This window comes from Octodon degus, unplaced genomic scaffold (assembly GCF_000260255.1).
Source record: "Octodon degus isolate 3935 unplaced genomic scaffold, OctDeg1.0 scaffold00100, whole genome shotgun sequence".
In the NCBI taxonomy this organism is placed as follows: Eukaryota; Metazoa; Chordata; class Mammalia; order Rodentia; family Octodontidae; genus Octodon; species Octodon degus.
In genome coordinates, this window is record NW_004524676.1 from 1,663,487 (window position 1) to 1,681,175 (window position 17,689).

Here is a 17,689-nt window from a genome sequence, read left to right on the forward strand (position 1 = left end):
TTGCCCTCAGCCTCTGGAAGGTAATCTACACCGCTCCTGGTGACAGCATCTCGGTTTAGGGTTGGGGCCAGCGCCTCCGGACCACCGTAACTAGGGAGCTGACCCCCCCCAGTAGACCAGCCCTGTGACTTGGAGTCTGACCTGTGGGTGAACGACAGCCAATGAACAATCAATCGATCAAACCCATATGTGAAATCAATAAAATCTCTAAACACCAAAGCTGCCATGGGCTTCCCCAAGCTGACAGTCCTTTCTGTTGGTGTCACATACTGATGCCAGACAGCAATGAGTCCCGGGAGCCACAGAAGCCTTCACAGTGGGGCCTCCACACTACACCAGATGGATCTCTTCTTCTAGCTTACCTCCACCTGTATACTTTCCCAGTAGAAGACGTAGCCTGGGGTATTGTCCGTTTCAGCGCATTCCAGGAGTCCTTCTGGTGAATTACAGGATGGAAAACGTTTGGGTGAACCTCCTGTGCGTGCAGCGGGCACCAGCAGTGAGCGTGACCCTGGGAGGGCTGCGCCCGCAAGCCTTGCCGTCTGGCTACTCCGTCCAGGGAGCATTACGACAATGTGTGGGTGACACTACTGTCAAATTTGCATTTAGACTTTACGCTTTGTGATTCCTTCTCCTGTTGCTGGTTCTACAGTCAAATATCATTCTCCAGGTTTGAGTAACTAACTACAGTAATATTAAATTTTACTGAAGCACACATTGTCCTGAGAATATTCTGTCCTGAAAGTCCATCTGCAAATAGTTTCATAACTTACCCCTAACTTTGCTTTTTTTTTTTTTTTTTTTTTTTTTTTTCAGAACCAGGGATTGAACTCAGGCCCTTGTGCTTGCCAGGGAAGCACTTATTCTACTGAGCCAATTTGCTTTCGAAAGATATAAGTACAACCTTTTTATTTTTGGCTTCTAATGCAGGAGGCAGGTAAGATACCAAATACTCTAACCATCCCATTTCCTTGATGCAAAAAGCACAAACATTGCTGAAACATTTCACCAGCAGCTTTTTAGCAGGCAGAAAAAAACATGTTGCATGGACTCTTCTGACTTAGTCCTTTTAAGACTTTGTTTCCTGAGACAAGGTTTGGATACAATGCATTTTTTTTTCAACAGCGAAAGCCTACACTGAAGTCCAGGTCTCTCCTCTGAACACAGCAATGGCCTGGTTGGTCTGCTGATCTTCCTGTACCTTATTTGTGGGTGACCTTGGGTTTGATCTTAAGCTTTTCACTGTGGAGGCCTCCAGTCTACCTTTATTTTTAATATATGAAAACTTGAGAAAATCTTCGAAGGCGTTAGAGATTCCCCTAGTGGCTCTGTCATCAAATGTGGGCATGTCACAAAAGCGAGGTCGTCCATCCCATGACTTTTTAAGTATCAAAAATAACCCAGGGAGAAACATAATACTCCAGGCAAATTAACCCAGGAACCCGTAACAACGAAGGTACAAATGCTAAGGCAGGCAGCTCTTCCTTCCCCGCGTTTCACCTGCCGCAGTCATTTGTGAAGCACTTGCAGGGCTTGGATCCAGGATGGATTCAACCTCTGAAAGCCCAGCCCGACGCTGCGCTTGTCCTTGACTCTGAGCCTCCTTCCACTTGAAAAGATCAGGCACAATACAATTATGAAGGAGCGCCTGACTTTTTGAAGTGTAAATCCACTGCACTTGAAAATGGCAAGTGTAAAATCCATTCTTAAAAAGCACTTGACATTTTCACATACAGCTTTACAGCCGTGGAAATGTGAGGAGGCTCACGCGAGATGGCCAGGAGTGGCTTAAAAGATGAAAAATGGAAAAAAGCTTCCAATGTCTGGTCAGAAGTGGAAATCTCATTTTTAGCTCTTTGTTTTGACTAGAAAATTAGAACTTATTTAATAGCTTAGCATTGTAAAACTCCACTCTCTGAGTTGATTGATTTTTTTTTCAGGTAACTTTTTCCTTCTAGTTTATAGGCTTAATATTGTATGCCTTCCTATCCACAAGGGCTTCACAGGTTATCCTGAAGTCTTTGTCCTGTACCTGAGTCCTAAAGCCATCGTATACACCAAGGACTGGCAAACAATGTCCAGAAAGGGAGACACAGTAAGCAACTTCTGGGCTGTAGCAGTAATTCTGCCGCTATAGCCAAAAAGCCGCCATAGATAATATATAAACAAATGAGCTCGAATCTGTTCTAATACCACTTTATTTATGGACACTGAAACTTGAATTTCTTTTAATAGTCATATACCATAAAATATTATTATTTTTGATCATCCCTTAGCTTCATTTTTGGTACCAGGAATCAAACTCAGGCCCTTGTGCTTGCCAGGCTGGTGCCTACGCCACTGAGCTATCACCCCAGGTGGATCATTCTTTAACTATTTGAAAGAACAAAAGCTCTTCTTATTTGTTGGACTGTACAAAAACAGGGAGCAGGCTGGGATTTGGACCTAGAGCTATAGTTTGTCAACCCTGATGTCGATGACAAAACTAATGTCCCAAAATAAAGCATAAGTGCAGAGCACATTTTCTTCAGCTTTACACATTCTATGGAAAAGATCTGTTGGGGAGCCTCGGGCTCTCCGAGTGTCAAAAAGCCAACAAGACCATTTGGCTGCGAACGGCTCACTGTACTGCTGAACAACAAAGGTTCAGATATGAATCTGCTCAAATGCAGTACGGAGATTGGGTAAAGCTATCCAGAAAGCAGGTGTACCGGAGTCGGAGGCTGGGGTCGGGGAGGGACAGGGAACAAGAGCCTGCTGGATGTGGAGCCGCTTTGATGTTGGAAACACATCAGGCCCAGCTCCGGGTAATAGTTGTACCACATTATGAATACATTAAATGTCACTGACTTGTGTTCATTAAAATGGCGAGTGATTTTATACAATACGGATTTGATAACAACTGCAACAGAGCCAGGTGTAGTGGTGCACACCAATAAGCCCAGCTCCTCTGTAAGCTGAGGCTAGGGGATCACAAGTGTGAGGCCAGCCTAGCCAGCTGAGCAACAGCCTGTCTCAAAATTAAAAAACAAAGCAATTAAAGGGCTGAGGGTGTAGCTCAGTAGCAAAGTGTCTGCCTTCATGTGTGAGGCTCTAGGTTCAAGCCCAGGAACAGCAACAAAAATCTCCATTTCCAGAAGATCCCTAGATGATTCATAGGTTTTTTGTCTGTGAAAGTTTGGGAAACAACCTGGATTGGGTGGAGGATCAGGTATTTTCAGCCTGGTTTATTGATTTTCGACTGGATTTTCAATATAGACAGACAAAGCTCCACTCACTGATGCTGTCACTGATGCCATACGTGGCCTCATGACATTAATGATTATCTAAATATGGCTGAAACAGTTTCTTACACCTTGGGAATAGCAATTGTTAGAACTGTCTCACTTTCAAACTCTTTTTCTCAGTTCTTCTTACATTTTTAATAGGGAAATCGCTAGCACCAAGAGAGGTATCAAATATCTTTCTCCCATTGCACTTGAGTTTATGTGATTCTTTTCTTGTTCCAAACGCAGCTCCCTAGCACCGCCTCTTCCCTCCTATTACTTATTCTACTGGAATATTCCTTAAATATTTTTTAACTTTCACAGATTAACTCTCCAGAAGAAGCGTGGCACTGCTTGATATTCAGTATATATTTTCTGCTGACAGCTTTATGGTACAATTAAATTTCATACATTTTTTCAGCCCTCTCTGAATATGCATTAGAACAGCAACCATCATAATTCTAAACCAATTGGCTTGATTTGCTCCTTTCAGCCCACTGCTCGGGGGCCTGCTCCGCTGCCGTGAACTCCATCCCATGCATGCTTCGTCCCCAGCCCAAAGCCACTGATGGTGCTACAGTGAAGAAAGCCAGGGGTTCTAAAAGCCAAAATACAACTCCCACCTCACCAAACATTCTGAACTTTAATACGCCAAACCGGACAGATGTCAGCTTAAGCCAAGTCACAAAGGAAACTAGAAGTTATCCACAGCAGCCTGGACCTGAGCTTTTCAAAATCATCATTAGCAGAGTTTAGAATGCAAGCCATTGTTATCACAACTCAGCATAGCAGAAAGAAACCCTGATGTTTAGATGGACTAACCTAATAAGGTTCATTTGGATGCAAAAATAAATGAGCACCAATTTCACATTAACTTTTAATGCTTGCCATTTTATGTTAATTCCTATTTTTAAATTGTGACTGACTCTTGGCAATCAGACTATGGCTAATTAGGTCTTCTACATGTAAATCTGAGGGAGCGCTGGGGCCAAAGCGCAACAAAAACACCCAGCAAAGACCTCGGAGACTCAGAACTGTCACTGTGTTAGCTGATAAAAATCCCGGTCTGTGAAGAAAACCTGAGCCCTCACCTACCACACAGCCACCGGTCCTCCTCCAGATCAGAGCTTGCTTTGCATAACCATGGCAACAATATTGATCCATTCTGTTTGCAGATATTTTTCCCTGATATTTTTCTTTGTAGCTGATGGCTCTATCTTAGGACATAAGATCTATATGTTGGGTAAATGTAGACTACATTTTGAAGGAAACCTCCAAGCTGAAAGCATCTAAATATAAGAAGAAACTAGACTTACGCACATTTTCCCCCAATAGGAAGACTCCAGTGCTCCTTAACATCAGACAAAACGATACCTATGTGCTTCCAACTCTTGAATGAGATCAACTCTGTTGAGGGCAGCATCCGTCAGATGCTTCAAATTCTAATCATCTCCCAAAATTCACGCACTGAATGAGGGTCTTCCTTTTGCCAGGCATTTTATAAACATTCTTTATCTTGCTGTCCTCTGTAACCATTCATGAGACAAACAACAGTCTCTTGATTAAAGCTGCCACCCTAGGAAATGACCAAGGCAGAGCTTGCCTCATTTAGGAGTTGGCTAGAGGGCAGGGGACATAGCTCAGCAGTCTAAGCACCTGCCTGGCATGTGCAAGGAACCAGGTTTGATCCCCAGGACTGCATGCTGTGCCAGCCCTCAAAACTGGACGTGGTGGTACATTCCTGTAATCCCAGCACTGGAGAGGCTGAGATAGGAGGATCACATGAGTCTAAGCTGCATAGTAAGACCTTGTGCCAAATAAATAATTTTTTTTTTTAAATTTAAGGTGCTGGGTAGATTTGGCTCTTCGAATGCAGATGCGTCTCTGTGCCAGTGCTCCCCAGGGAGGGGGCTCCAGCTTCTGCGCTTAACTGGCACAGACTCTGAGGCCTGCAGAAGCCTAGAAACTTGTCTGAGGGGACGCAGCCACTGACAGCGACCTCAGCTCCAGAGCCCAGCTCTCTCGGCAGCAGAGCCAGTCTGTCCCCGTTGGTGCAGCAGAGCTGGGAAGTGCAGGTGGGTCACTTGGGGATCTTGGTCCAGTGCGCGCTCTGACTCAGTAGGCACGGAAGGGCCAAGTCAAGCGGTGACCGCAAGAACACGACACAGCCGTCACCACTGGCCGACTGAGGGGCTCAGAGGAGTGCTTCTGGATTCCCCACAGGCAAGACGATAGCGTAAGACACTGCTTATAAACACACTGGTTTGCCCAGGCTTTTCCGTAGTCCTGCCTCCCAGAACGTCTCTCCAGTCCCTAGCAAACTTGAGGCACTCTCCTCCACTGCTGCATAGCGAGACCCTGTACCAAATAAATAAATAAGATTTTAAAAAATAAAAAGCACATAATTCCCCTGCTATAAAGTCACCCTTTTGAAGAGCTCAACTGTTTTAGCACGTTCCCAAAGTCACGCGAGCATCACCGCTATCCAATTCTAGAACACCGTCACCCCCAGATGGAAGCCAGAAAGCCCACAGCAGCCACTCCCCTTCCTCAGTGTCTGGACACTTCGGACCCCTAATCCACCAGCAGTCCCCCATCCTCTGGTCACCCCTGGCATCTCATCTAAACAAAATCACATAATATGTGGCCTTTTGTATCTGGTTTGTCTCAGTATAAACTTGTAAGGTTTGTCCATGTCGTAGCATAGATAACTATAATAGCTATAAGAGTTGTTCCTTTTGTTATTGATAATATTCCATTATAGGAATGCAAAGCATACAATAACCAAGTGCGTGGGTAGGTAGCATCCTGTTCATCGGATGGTGGACACTTAGGTTCTTCCTACTTCTTAGCTATTATGAATAACGTTGCCATGAGCATCTGTGTACAAATTTTATTTTTTTTTATTTTATTTTATTTTTTTTTTTGCGCCAAATGCCTTCAAGGCATGACTGGCTGTCTTGTGTTGTGGGGATCGAACCACAGCAACCTGAGCCTGACTGCTTTGTTGAAGCAGCCACTTAAGAACTGAGCTAAGGGGCAGGCCCCCTGTGTACAAATTTTAGCAGAGACATATGGTTTTGATTCACCCAAGGAAACACAAAGTGGGACAGCTGGGTCACATGGTAATGCCAACTCTGCAGAACCACCAGTTTCCCAAGGGCCTGCCCTACACGGCTTTCCCACCCACAGAATACGAGGCTTTGAATTTCTCTCTTTTTAATGAGGACCTGCTGGTTGACATTTTATCCCTATTTTCACCCTTGCTATTGTACTGTAGTAAACAATGATGCTCAGACCAAAATAACTAACAGGAGTTCATCAGAGACACCCACTCTTCCCTGAAGCCACAAGGCACAGGTCTCCTCTCCCTCTGAGGTGTGGAGAGAAACCCACCCATTCCTGACAGCCTCAGCAGGCCCCTCGAGGGTCCAAATCAGGCTTCTTCACAGTGTAGACTGTCAGTTCACCTACTCCCAGTCTCCCCACCTCCCTCCCCTGAGTCTGTCTGACACCAGCAGCTAGGATTCCTTCCAGAGGGGGGATTCCGTAAGCAAGAGTTTATTAGCCTGCCAGGAACAGAACTGGCTTCCTCTAAAGAGCCTCAAAGCTCACAAAAGACTGGAACTCAAAGGTTGGGTTCATTTGCCACATCAGTTATAATTCATTCCCATTAAATTAACATTCTGTGTATTAATCAACAAATATAATTGATATGAAACTCATTTCTTAATTTAGAGAAGGGGGAAGAGGATAGGAAGTTCCTTCCATGGGGAGGAAGGGCGGTCCATTAAAAGCAACAGAAACTGGAAGTGGAAAAAAGAGAATTTGGAAATATTTTGCATATTTGCCCAGGGGTGGCTCTGCTCACTGCCATCTGGGCAGGCTGCGAGACCCTCAGCTCAGAAGTTTCAGTCTCGCCAAGGCCCGCAGGCGGTTCTGCCTGGCTTGATTTATGAAGGAGGTTGGAGCATATTCTTTTTGCAACGCTGCCTCTTTCCCTGAGGATTTGTTAATTGAGGTATCACCTCTCAAGAATCATTGAGTAAAACTAATATATTACATTGCATGTTTCTGATTTCCACCAGGGTAATTATTTCACAAGGCGTATAAAGGAGAAGACCGCGCTCTTGAGCATGTCAAATAAGAAGCAGTTTATTCAAGACCAAAAGGGAAAAGGTTGATTTCCCTAATTTACACACTGGAATTAGACTTTATTTCATTTCTTTACTCTATTTCAAGAAATGAAACATAAATTCCTCCTGACAGGTCTGCACAGATTAGCTTTAAGTGCTCATAATTCAGTTATGGCATCTTAGGGTCATCTTTGACCAGAAATCAGCTAAAGTCCCTCACGTAACTTTGTAACCCACAAAATGGAGCACTTAACTTTTTTAAAATATTTTGAGTATTTACTATCTAGAAGGATTATAAAATAATCGAGGATAGATTCCAGGGCTTCCTAGACTCCCAGAAACTGGGGAATATGGAAATGGAGAACTTCCACATTAAGTATTTTTATTTTTATCAAAGTCCAGTGAAAATCAAATGATACATCTGCACCAGCCTGCAACAACGAAAGTTAGTTTCTTGGGCTGGAGAGATAGCTCAGAGGCCTAAGTGCCTGCCTGGCAAGCACAAGGACCTGAGTTCGACCCCAGGTACCATATGCAGCACTAGCCCTGGAACCCTGGGATTGAACTCGGGTCCACAACAGCTGCTGCTCCTCCTCTGCTCCTCATTGTTTTCTGCCACCATGAACTGCTGTCATTTGTCTTAGAGCCAGCGGAGTATGGACTGAACCCTCCACAAACTGTGAGCTAAATAAACTTTCCTTCCTTCATTTTGAGTGTCAGGTATTTGTCCCAGCAACAAGTAAAAAGTAACTAAGACAGATACTATGCTTTGTTTTCAACGAGGACATGCAACCACCATTAGCCATAAATATTCACATTTCAAGCTTCTCGGGTTTTTTCCTTTATTCTATAGACAATGGAAAGCCATAAATGTTTTTTGAACAAGCAAATGACAGTCTGGAGCATGTGTGCAGGAGGTAACTGTAGGAAGGAGAAATGGCAGGTGGAAAGCTTCGATGAATGGGAAGCTGCCTTCCTGCCCAGGGCAGCACCAAGCAAACCAGAGCAGGCGGGGAATCCACGCAATGTAGTGAGCTGCCAATGGGAAGGGACAGATGGGGGTGGGAAAGACATGGAGCAGCTAGGTAGAGAGCGAGCGAGGGCAGCAGGCTGAAAGGTGAGAATCCGTTCCACAGGAGTGCTCAGGCTAACAGCTCAATCTTCCCTCCTCAGGACTAAGCCAATGCCAAGAGGAGAATGGCGCAGAGAACGCACTTCCCTCCTCTGCTGCCCCAGCCAAAGGCAAGCGGAAGGACCATCTGGCCGGGAGCCTGATTTGGGCCTGGGGCATGTGGGGGAGGGTGACCAAGGGCCTTTGGTGTCTTCTCAAAGGTAGAGCTTACAGACCAATCGACATACATCTGATCCTGGTCAGATGATTTTTGGTTCTGCAAACCCCAAGAACAAAGATCATTAGCTCCTTAGGTTCTTCCTGTCCCTGATTGCTTTGACTAGGGTAGTTTCTGGGTTGGACAGTTAAGAGTAGCAGCCCAAGGGTCAGCAAGACAGCTCAGCAGACTAAGCACTGCTTAGGTGAGTGCAGGGACCAGGATTCGATCCCCAGCACCACATGCTGCTCCAGCCCTGCACCCAGGCACACTTAGGTGGCCACCGACACTGGGCATGAAGGTACGTGCCTGTAATCCCAGCACTGGGGAGGCTGAAAACAGGAAGATCACTGCCAGTCTGAGCTGCATGGTGAGACCCTGTACCAAATACATTAAAAAAAAAAAAAAAAAAGTAGTGGCCCAAGGATCTCACTGACCATGAAATTGGTGGTGATGAAAGAAATTGACTTCCCCTGATCACTGTGGATAACAGGCGTTAAATGAGGTTGAACAGGAGACCTGGCCCAAGACCTGGGCTCCACGCTTGGCTTCAGGAGACTTGTGGGTGCTGCTCAGCCCCTCTCTACATCCCCCATGGACAGTAACCCCCTGCTGGCACCTGCTCAAAGGGATGAGCTGCCACCCACCCTAAACCCCAAGCCAGCTGTGGGCTACAGCACAGTAGAGGCAGCACCAATGGGCAGAGACGCTCTGGGGTCCAAAGACCTACTCCTCACCAGCCATTGCCGTGCAGGCTAGGACGGTGCACCACATCTTCATCAGACAATGCTGTCCTTGACAGGATCGGTGTGAGAATACAGAGCCTTATGCAGTGTGGCCCTCACGCAGGACTGGCATGCATCAGGGGACAACGGCAAGTGACATTAGTATTATCGACCACACATATGCTTTGGCTCCAGGCTCTGAGATAACGCACAGCTTCCCCAAGATCATGCAGTAAGTTAATAGCAAACGAGAGCTCCACATCTACGTGTCTACCATCGCTTATGCTGAGCTCTTCCCGCTGATGTCATGACTTTCAGGATAGACCACGAGGAGCGACCAAGACAACTAGGACAGGCAGGATGGAAGCAAACAGTGATATCTTTATTCCAGGCTGCTGCAGCCTGGTCAAGGATGCGAAGGAGGTTGACCACAAAGAAGAGAATCTGCTCTGTAGACTAACTTAGGTATGAGAGGGGTCTGGTGCCTTGTTAGGAAGCCCCTGGGGGAAGTGCAGGGTGACAACAGCATTTTGCTGACTTACAGAGTAGTATTCTGTAGGCTTGCAGGGCTTCCTGTAAGCCTGAGAACTAGGCCTGGGAGCCATCCTGATAAACAGATTTATTTTTGTCTCTCAGGCTGAGGTGGGGTGATTCCTGCTCGAACAGAGTGGTGGTCTGTACTTTTTCTCTTCCAGCTGGGATGGGTCTAACTGTGAGGCCCTAACAGGATGTGTACCATGCCCTGACTGCTGCCCCTGCCCCTCGTGATTCTGTTCCTGACGCTCACAGGGGCCCTAAGCCTCAGAAGCTCCTCCATGAGACCCAGTGGACACATCTCCTGTGGCATTAATTCCAAAAACATGTCCCCAGACCAGCAACCAGCATCCCTTTGGAGCCCACTAGAGATGCAAACTCTCAGCGTGCACCAGTGGGCTTAAATGCTCCAGGTAGTTCTGACACTGTGGTCTGAGGACAACAGCCCTAGCCAGGCTTGGTGACCTGAACTTGTTGTCACAGCTACTCAGGAGGCTGAGGTGGGAGGACCACTTGAGCACAAGGGTTCAAGGCTAGACTGGGCAACATAGTGAGACCCAATCTCTAAACACCAAAACAAACAAACAAAACCCTGCAACCTTCTGAGCAATTTCTCCAATATCTAAAAGCCTCTGCCATGACATGAATCACCTGCTTGGAGTGCTGTCAGGGATGCTGCTAGCGCCCTCTGCAGGGCGTGAGTAGGAAGAGAAATACAGCCTCGGGACTCCGCAGGAGGGAGCTCGCAGCAGCAGCAGCAGCAGCAGCAGCAGCAGCAGCAGCAGCAGCAGCAGCAGCAGCGCAGAGAAGGAAACCACCACGTCCACGTGAGGCTCTGCACACTTGACCCTGCCGTCGCCCACAGCCTTCTACACCATCTCAGGCATCTAACGCCAGCTCCCCGTGTCTAATCTTTCAGGGCTCACAGTCCACCCTGCACGCTGTACCGCACATGCCAGCGCCCTGCTTGCAGGATACACACCCACCCACCTGCTAGCCCCAGAGCGGACACTGCTGTGTGACACCCCCGCCCCCCGCGCCCCGTGCGGTCTTCCAGCTTGTCAGCCCCTCTCGTGGAGGCTAAGATGGAATCGGTTATTAAAGCTTCCTCCTTAATTACCAACTTACGTACCATTCAAGTTACTTTCTTGCAATTATGTCATTCGGCAATAATTGGATTTCTGGTTTTAATTGGGCCCTACATTAGTGATAGATTTCCTGCAAGCCATTACAGTGATTTCTAAAGTAAAGTTTTTGCTGCTTTTTGAGTACATTATATCTCAAACAGAATGAGTCACCAGGCGGAAGAGTCACAGCTGCGGTGAACCCTTGCACGGGATCCTGTCGAAGATCTGCAACTCGGGTGCCATTCTGTGGCAATATGGGCCCCGAGGACATGATGTCCTCTGAGCCGCGCTGTGTCCTGAGCGGAGCCGCCTGCCGGGGGCAGAAGTCAGCGTACTTGGGGCAAAGGTCCAGCCGAATGGCTAGCCTATTAGCTCCACTCTGGGGGGAAGAGAATGCGTTTCTTGCCCCTGCTGCTGCTGGCAGATGCTTGAATCACACAAAAGGAAGGAAAAGCAAACTCTCCTCAAGAGCTACTGAGATGAAAAGTGGGTGGAAGCTACAGAAGCCGAAACGCTGCTGCTGCCTCCTTTCCTGAAAGGAAAGCCCAACAAACGTTTCCACCTGTCAGCTCTGTGCTAACTGCTGCAAAGGACACTGGGCTGGGAAGAGCAGACCGTGGTGAGGTGCGGGGTCAGGGTCAGAACCCCAGCTCCGCCAGTTCCAGGCTGAGCTACCTCAGATCAATTTCTCAGCTCTGTGGTTGTGTTTCCCTTATTTCTAAAATGTACCACAAGGTCGCTGTGCAGGGGACACATTACATTGCAAGACCCCCAAGGATGCCTTGGCACCAAACTATAGATATAGATATAGATATAGATATAGATATAGATATAGATATAGATATAGATATATAGTGTGTATATAATATATATGATAGTTATATAGATGATCATTTAATTTATAATTGGTCACAGCAAAAGATCAAAACTAATAATAGCATAGCTGTTGATACACTGTAATAAAAGTTACTTAATGAAGGAGAGATGGTAGGAAAGGGGCATGCAGGTTTTGGAGAAGAAAGGGGCTAAAAGGGATCAAAATGACCAAGAGATGATACATACATGCACCAATTGTAAAAAGTGGCTAATGAATTTTTAAGTGACTTAAAATGTATAAATTGTTTATTTCTAGAATTTACCACCAATTTTCAATTAATACTTATTGGTAGCTGAAACCACAGGAAGCAAAACCACTGACAAGGGGCACTGTGGGACTGTAGGCAAGGACTTCCAAAAGCACCCGGCACGCGGTGGCAGTCTACTTAGTTGGGTTCCCCATGACAAAGACTTGCCTCACCCATCTCCGCGTCCCCAGGACCCAGCGCAGCAACTGGCAGATGGCAGGGACCGGTGGGTGCATTTGTTTCACAGGGAAATCAAGCCTGCAGGAGGTGCCCTAAGAGAAAGGGGATTGGAAGGAGAGCAGGCTGGAGGAGCTTCGGAGAGGGTCCCCAGCAGGCACTGGGGCCGCTTCCAGGGCCCTGCTGACCCCACCCACAGAGGAAAGCCCGCCCTGTCTGCTGTGCTGGCCAAGCCCCACTGCAAACAGTAAATGTGATTCTTTATTACTGCATTAAATAATAATATCTGGAGACAATGTAATAATTTTCAGTTGGTAATAAAAATATTTTATGCATAAATAACCAATAATGTGATATATATGTCTATTTTAAGTGATTTATTTTACTAACAAAGTTTGAGGGTTGTGACCTACATTTATACTTAAGAAAAATGCTACATTCCAGGCAGAAGTCCGAGTTCATGGACTCCCTGCAGTTAGGACAGTGGAGCTAGTGCTCCCAAGCCTGCTTTCCTCTCCCTAGAAACAAAAGCATTAATAGCTAACTCTGGAGTATGAGTGAGTGAGACTGGCACAGATAACTCAGAGGCCACCATATTAGTCTATAATTGGTCTTTGTAAAATGGATCTGTTCAATAAAAATGTACTCACCACAGACCATAAGGCAGGCACTGTGCTAGACACGGGCATACATCCGTGAGAAAAAGAGATATCCAAAGGCATGTTGCCCGACTGAAGGTGGCAAGAGGTAGAAGAGAGGCCAGCCAACAAACAGAAACAAAGGAGGCTGGGCCTGGTGGTCACAGCTGTAATCCCAGCACTCTGACTGCTGAGGCAGGAGGGTCACACCAAGTTCAAGACCAGCCTGAACTACAAAACGAGCTTGTCTCAAAACAAAGAAAAATTCTAAATAAGTAAATGATCTTACATGTTAGCAGATAATAAGTAGAATGACAAATATATAGCATATTTTAAGAAGCATAGGAAACCAGAATGAAGGCTGCAGTTTTAAATAGGGTAAAAGTGAAGTTTACGCCAAGACCTAAGGAGGCGAAACCAATCCACCAGCCCTGACGAATGCGTGGTCTGGCATCCTTCTGCATCCTGTTGTGGCCTGGCTCAGCAAGCAGCTGAGGAGGGGGCTCCAGGCCCCTGTCCCTGCCAGCTGCCTCCCGGGAGCTCCTCCCAACAGGCTACCTGCGGGCTAAGACCGGGAGCCAGTTGGGAGGAGCTCCTGGGAGGGAACTGGCAGGGACAGAGCCTGGAGCCATCACCAGTGGGGACCTGGAAGGCGCCCTCCCGGGGAGCAGACTCAGGCTGGGGGGCAGAGCCCAGAGACTTCCGCTCTCCAGCCTTGATCTGTTGCTTCCATGAGGCTGCGAACCAAATCTTGGAGGAAAAAAAAAATGCTTTTCTCTAAACCGAAGGGGGAAAAGTCTAAAACTCATGTAATGCATGCTACAGTTTTCTGGTAAATAACTGCCGCCCAGAGAAAGCCAGGAGGGTGCGGGCACACCGCCCGCGCCCCCCGGGGCAGCCCACGGCTTCTGCCTTCGCTGTTTCTGTCTCATTAGCCCCACACGGAGCTATTTATAGCGCTCATAATGGGTTTCAAAATAAATCTAATGAAATGTGCATTTTCTTAGGATTCTGTGTTCTGATTCAGGGAACCCAACTACGCAGCGCCGGGCGGCGGGGCCGAGTGTGGCCGGCGCCTCCCGCCTCCCCGCACCGTGCCGCCTGCACACGCGTCTCCGAGGAGCCGTCCGTCCGCGGACCCCGCAGAACGCAGGCTGCAACGCCCCCGCGCCTCCAGGACTTTCCTAATAGGCGACCGATCCTCCGACAGGGTCCTCCTCAGTAGACGCCAGCCACAGCACAGCCACATAACTGATTAGATGGCTCTCCCCATAAATATCCTACCACCGAGGAGGAGATTTACGATATTGTATCTTCGGTTCAATTTTCAGAACGATTTACTGCTCACACACATCCAAAAACTTATTACCAAGCGCATTATTTGAAAACAGAGCGCTATGTCGCCGTCCGTCCGTCCGTCCGTCCGTCCGTCCGGGGAGAGGCCCGAGGAGCGGCGAGGGCGCCGTCTCCGCCGCTCGTGCTATCGCAGTACGTGCACAAGCACCTCAAGTGCAACTGCGGAGCGCGGCCGGCGGCGGGGGTAGCCTGCTAAGAGGAAGCCTTCAGAGGGCTACACGTTGGTCTTCAGACTGGGCAGCTTGACAACCTTCAGGAAGGGGAGAGGGCTGGAGCGCAGGCCGCGACGGAAGGAAGGAAGGAAGGCCGAGCCCCCGGAGCTGCTCCTGCCCAGAGCCGTCCCCAGAGCGGGGCTGGGCTCAGTCCTCCTCCTGGGCCGCGTTCGCCTCCCTGCCGCGTGGCTCCTGTCCCCGCCTGCCCCACGTGCGCTAGCAGAGCGGGTCCTAGCCCCGGGACCCTTCAAGCCCGATCCCCAAGTCCAGCGATTCTGGGTTGACTGGTCTACGGTGGGCCTGGTGGTCAACGTCTTCCAAGCCCTACGGGCCTCCCTCGGTGCGAAGGGCCCTGATGTGACACCCGCAGCGCGACCGAAGGCGCCGCGCTTGCTTCGTCTGTGGCCGGGTGCATTTCGCACTCAGCACGCGTGGGGACTGGGCGGCTCCGGGGCCCTCCCAGGCCGCCCACATGCGCATCCTAGAACACGCGCGTCCGTTAGCCGACGCACAAGCACCAGGTCCTGGGCATAGCCCTCCACGTGGGTGTCGCACACAGCATCTAATCTTATTCATTAAAATGACTTATTAGAAAATTCAATTTAGGGCCAGACAAATAGCTCAGCGGATTAAAGCGCCTGCAAGCTGGCGCGGGGGGGGGGGGGGGGGGGGGTGAATCCCCTGCGGCAAGCTGAGACTGCAATTGAGATTGGTGTGGTGGCGCCTGTAATCCCAGCTCTTGGGAGGCTGTAAACAGGCAGATCACTACAAGACCGATCTAGTAGTAAGACGCTGAACACCCTGTAGACCCTTCCTTAAAATACAAAAAATAAATAAAGGAAAGAAAGACAATTGAATTTTGAGTTTTCACCAACAAAAGGTCTTCACCTGACTCTGGCTTTTCCTTCCCAAATGTGTTGCTACTGCCTTCTGTACCAGCTAGCATATGCGTGGTGCCAGAGAGAGACCCCAGGGTTTTTAGACTGAGCTATATTCCCAGCTCTTTTTTATTTTTTATTTTGAGACAGGCTCTTGCTAAATTGCTAAATTTTCCGGGCTGGACTCAAACATGTAATCCTCCTACCTCAGTCTGTCAGAATGCTGGGATTACAGGAACATGCATATACCCACTTGTCTCATTCCATTATTAATAATAGAGAAAACAGTAAAATTCGATCAAGGAAAACTGAGCATCCAGCCCTCCGCATGCATCTTTTTACTCTCGAATACTTTCTTATCCTGTTTCAGGGATACACTGGAAATGGCCTCGCTCATTCTCAAGAACATTCTTACCCCCGTGCCCGACTTATGTTCTCAGGCAAAAGGGAGACTAAGCCCGAGATTCAGCATTTCTGCACAACTGCAGGGCACATGTGCTTGTTTGCACCAGCAAAATCACAAAATTAAAAACGCTCGCATCGCCTTTCATGTTAGCTCCACGGTCCCTGAGGTCCTTTCCATCCAGCCAGCGTGAGACACCAGCTGCAGCCCCACCCAGAATGGACCCTGTCTGCCACAGTGCCACCACGTTGGTCATCTTATCCTCCCGTGTCTGTCATGGTCACCTGGTCAGTGCGCTGGGAAGTGACCGCCCTGATGGGTGGTGGTGATGGCAGCTGAAAGAGGGGGCTCCCAAGCTGAGTTTCGGGGACAACAAGTGGGCACAACTGTGGGCTCAGCTCCCCTGGAGAAGGGCAAGTTTGAAAAGGGAGCTAGAGGCATGGTCCCCGAGAGCCACCCAGGTCCACCCCAGCTCCTCCTCCTGTCCTCTCACCCTGGCACCCATGAGACTGCACTCTGGTGGTCTGTGATTCACTTATATTAAATCTACAGTTTAAAACCAGATGCTCCATTGTCACAGTTTAACACAGTTGCATTTCCTTCCGATTGGGTGCCTGGGAGACTGCAGATGCAGTTGGAAGTAGGAATAATTGCACCCCCAGCCCATCGGGTGGCCCCTGCCGCATCCTCTGGAGGTACATGTTCCCCCAGGATTGCCTCCAATGCTTGCCTCTTTGAAAAATATCTGTAATAAAAATTCAAATACATTCAAAAATGAACATAAATAAAACATAATTTCCTCCAAGTAATTTATAAAATACTAAAGCATTCGCTTCCCCAGCTTTGCCTGTCAGGGGGCCCTTGGGGTGGCAGAAATGCTCCTCTTCTCTCCGTGGCCCCAGCCAGGAGCTGCCCCAACAACAGGCTCTGCCCCAAAGCCCCCGGGGCTCCAGGCTGTGCGGCCCACTCTGTCCACGTGGTTCTGCTGGACCCTCACGTGGACAGCTGATGCAGCTCTCACGGCCTCCTCAGGGGGTGCCAGGCAGGACTGCAGCAAGTGTGCCATAGGAGCACCGTTCCCCACGGACGTGCCTCCCTCCTGGCCTGCATCTTCTCCCTGTGTTTCTCCCAATGTCGCTGCCTTGGCAGCCACGGTGAGACCTAGAGTGCGTTAAGGCAGAAAGCACAAAATCGGCCCCAGGCTACATGAAAGCCCAGGCCTGCTTGGTTCTGGTCTAACCAGTAGGACCACGGGGCCTGGATCTGCATGTCTACGACCTTCCTCCCCAGGGAGAGTAAAGTTACTGCAGCTCCTTCAGGTGCCTGGCTGCCTTAGGACTTGGGCGGGAATCGGCTTGTGCTCAAGGACCATTCCGAATGCACTGGACCCAGTGACCACACTCCACAGGAGCCCACGGCTCTGGGATCTACATGGGGTTCTCTAACACACACACACACACACACACACACACACACACACTGTGAGGCTCTCTAGGAATAATTCCTCTTTGTCACTCGCAGGCAAGGGGAAGAACTGCTAAAAGAACAAGCAACTAAAGAACAAGGTGGCTCTTTGTTCTGGAAAGCCATCTTCATGGCTGGGCTTAGAGCCCCTCAACTCCCAATGATGGAAAATATAACTTAGTGTCTTTATTTTCACCGTGGGTTGCATTGAAAATGGTAGATTGGAATCAACTTGATGGGATTCCAATAATGTAAATTTGGGAGTACAAATATTGGCTTCTTGGACCGAGATGAGGATCTGGAAGTGTCTCCTACAATTGG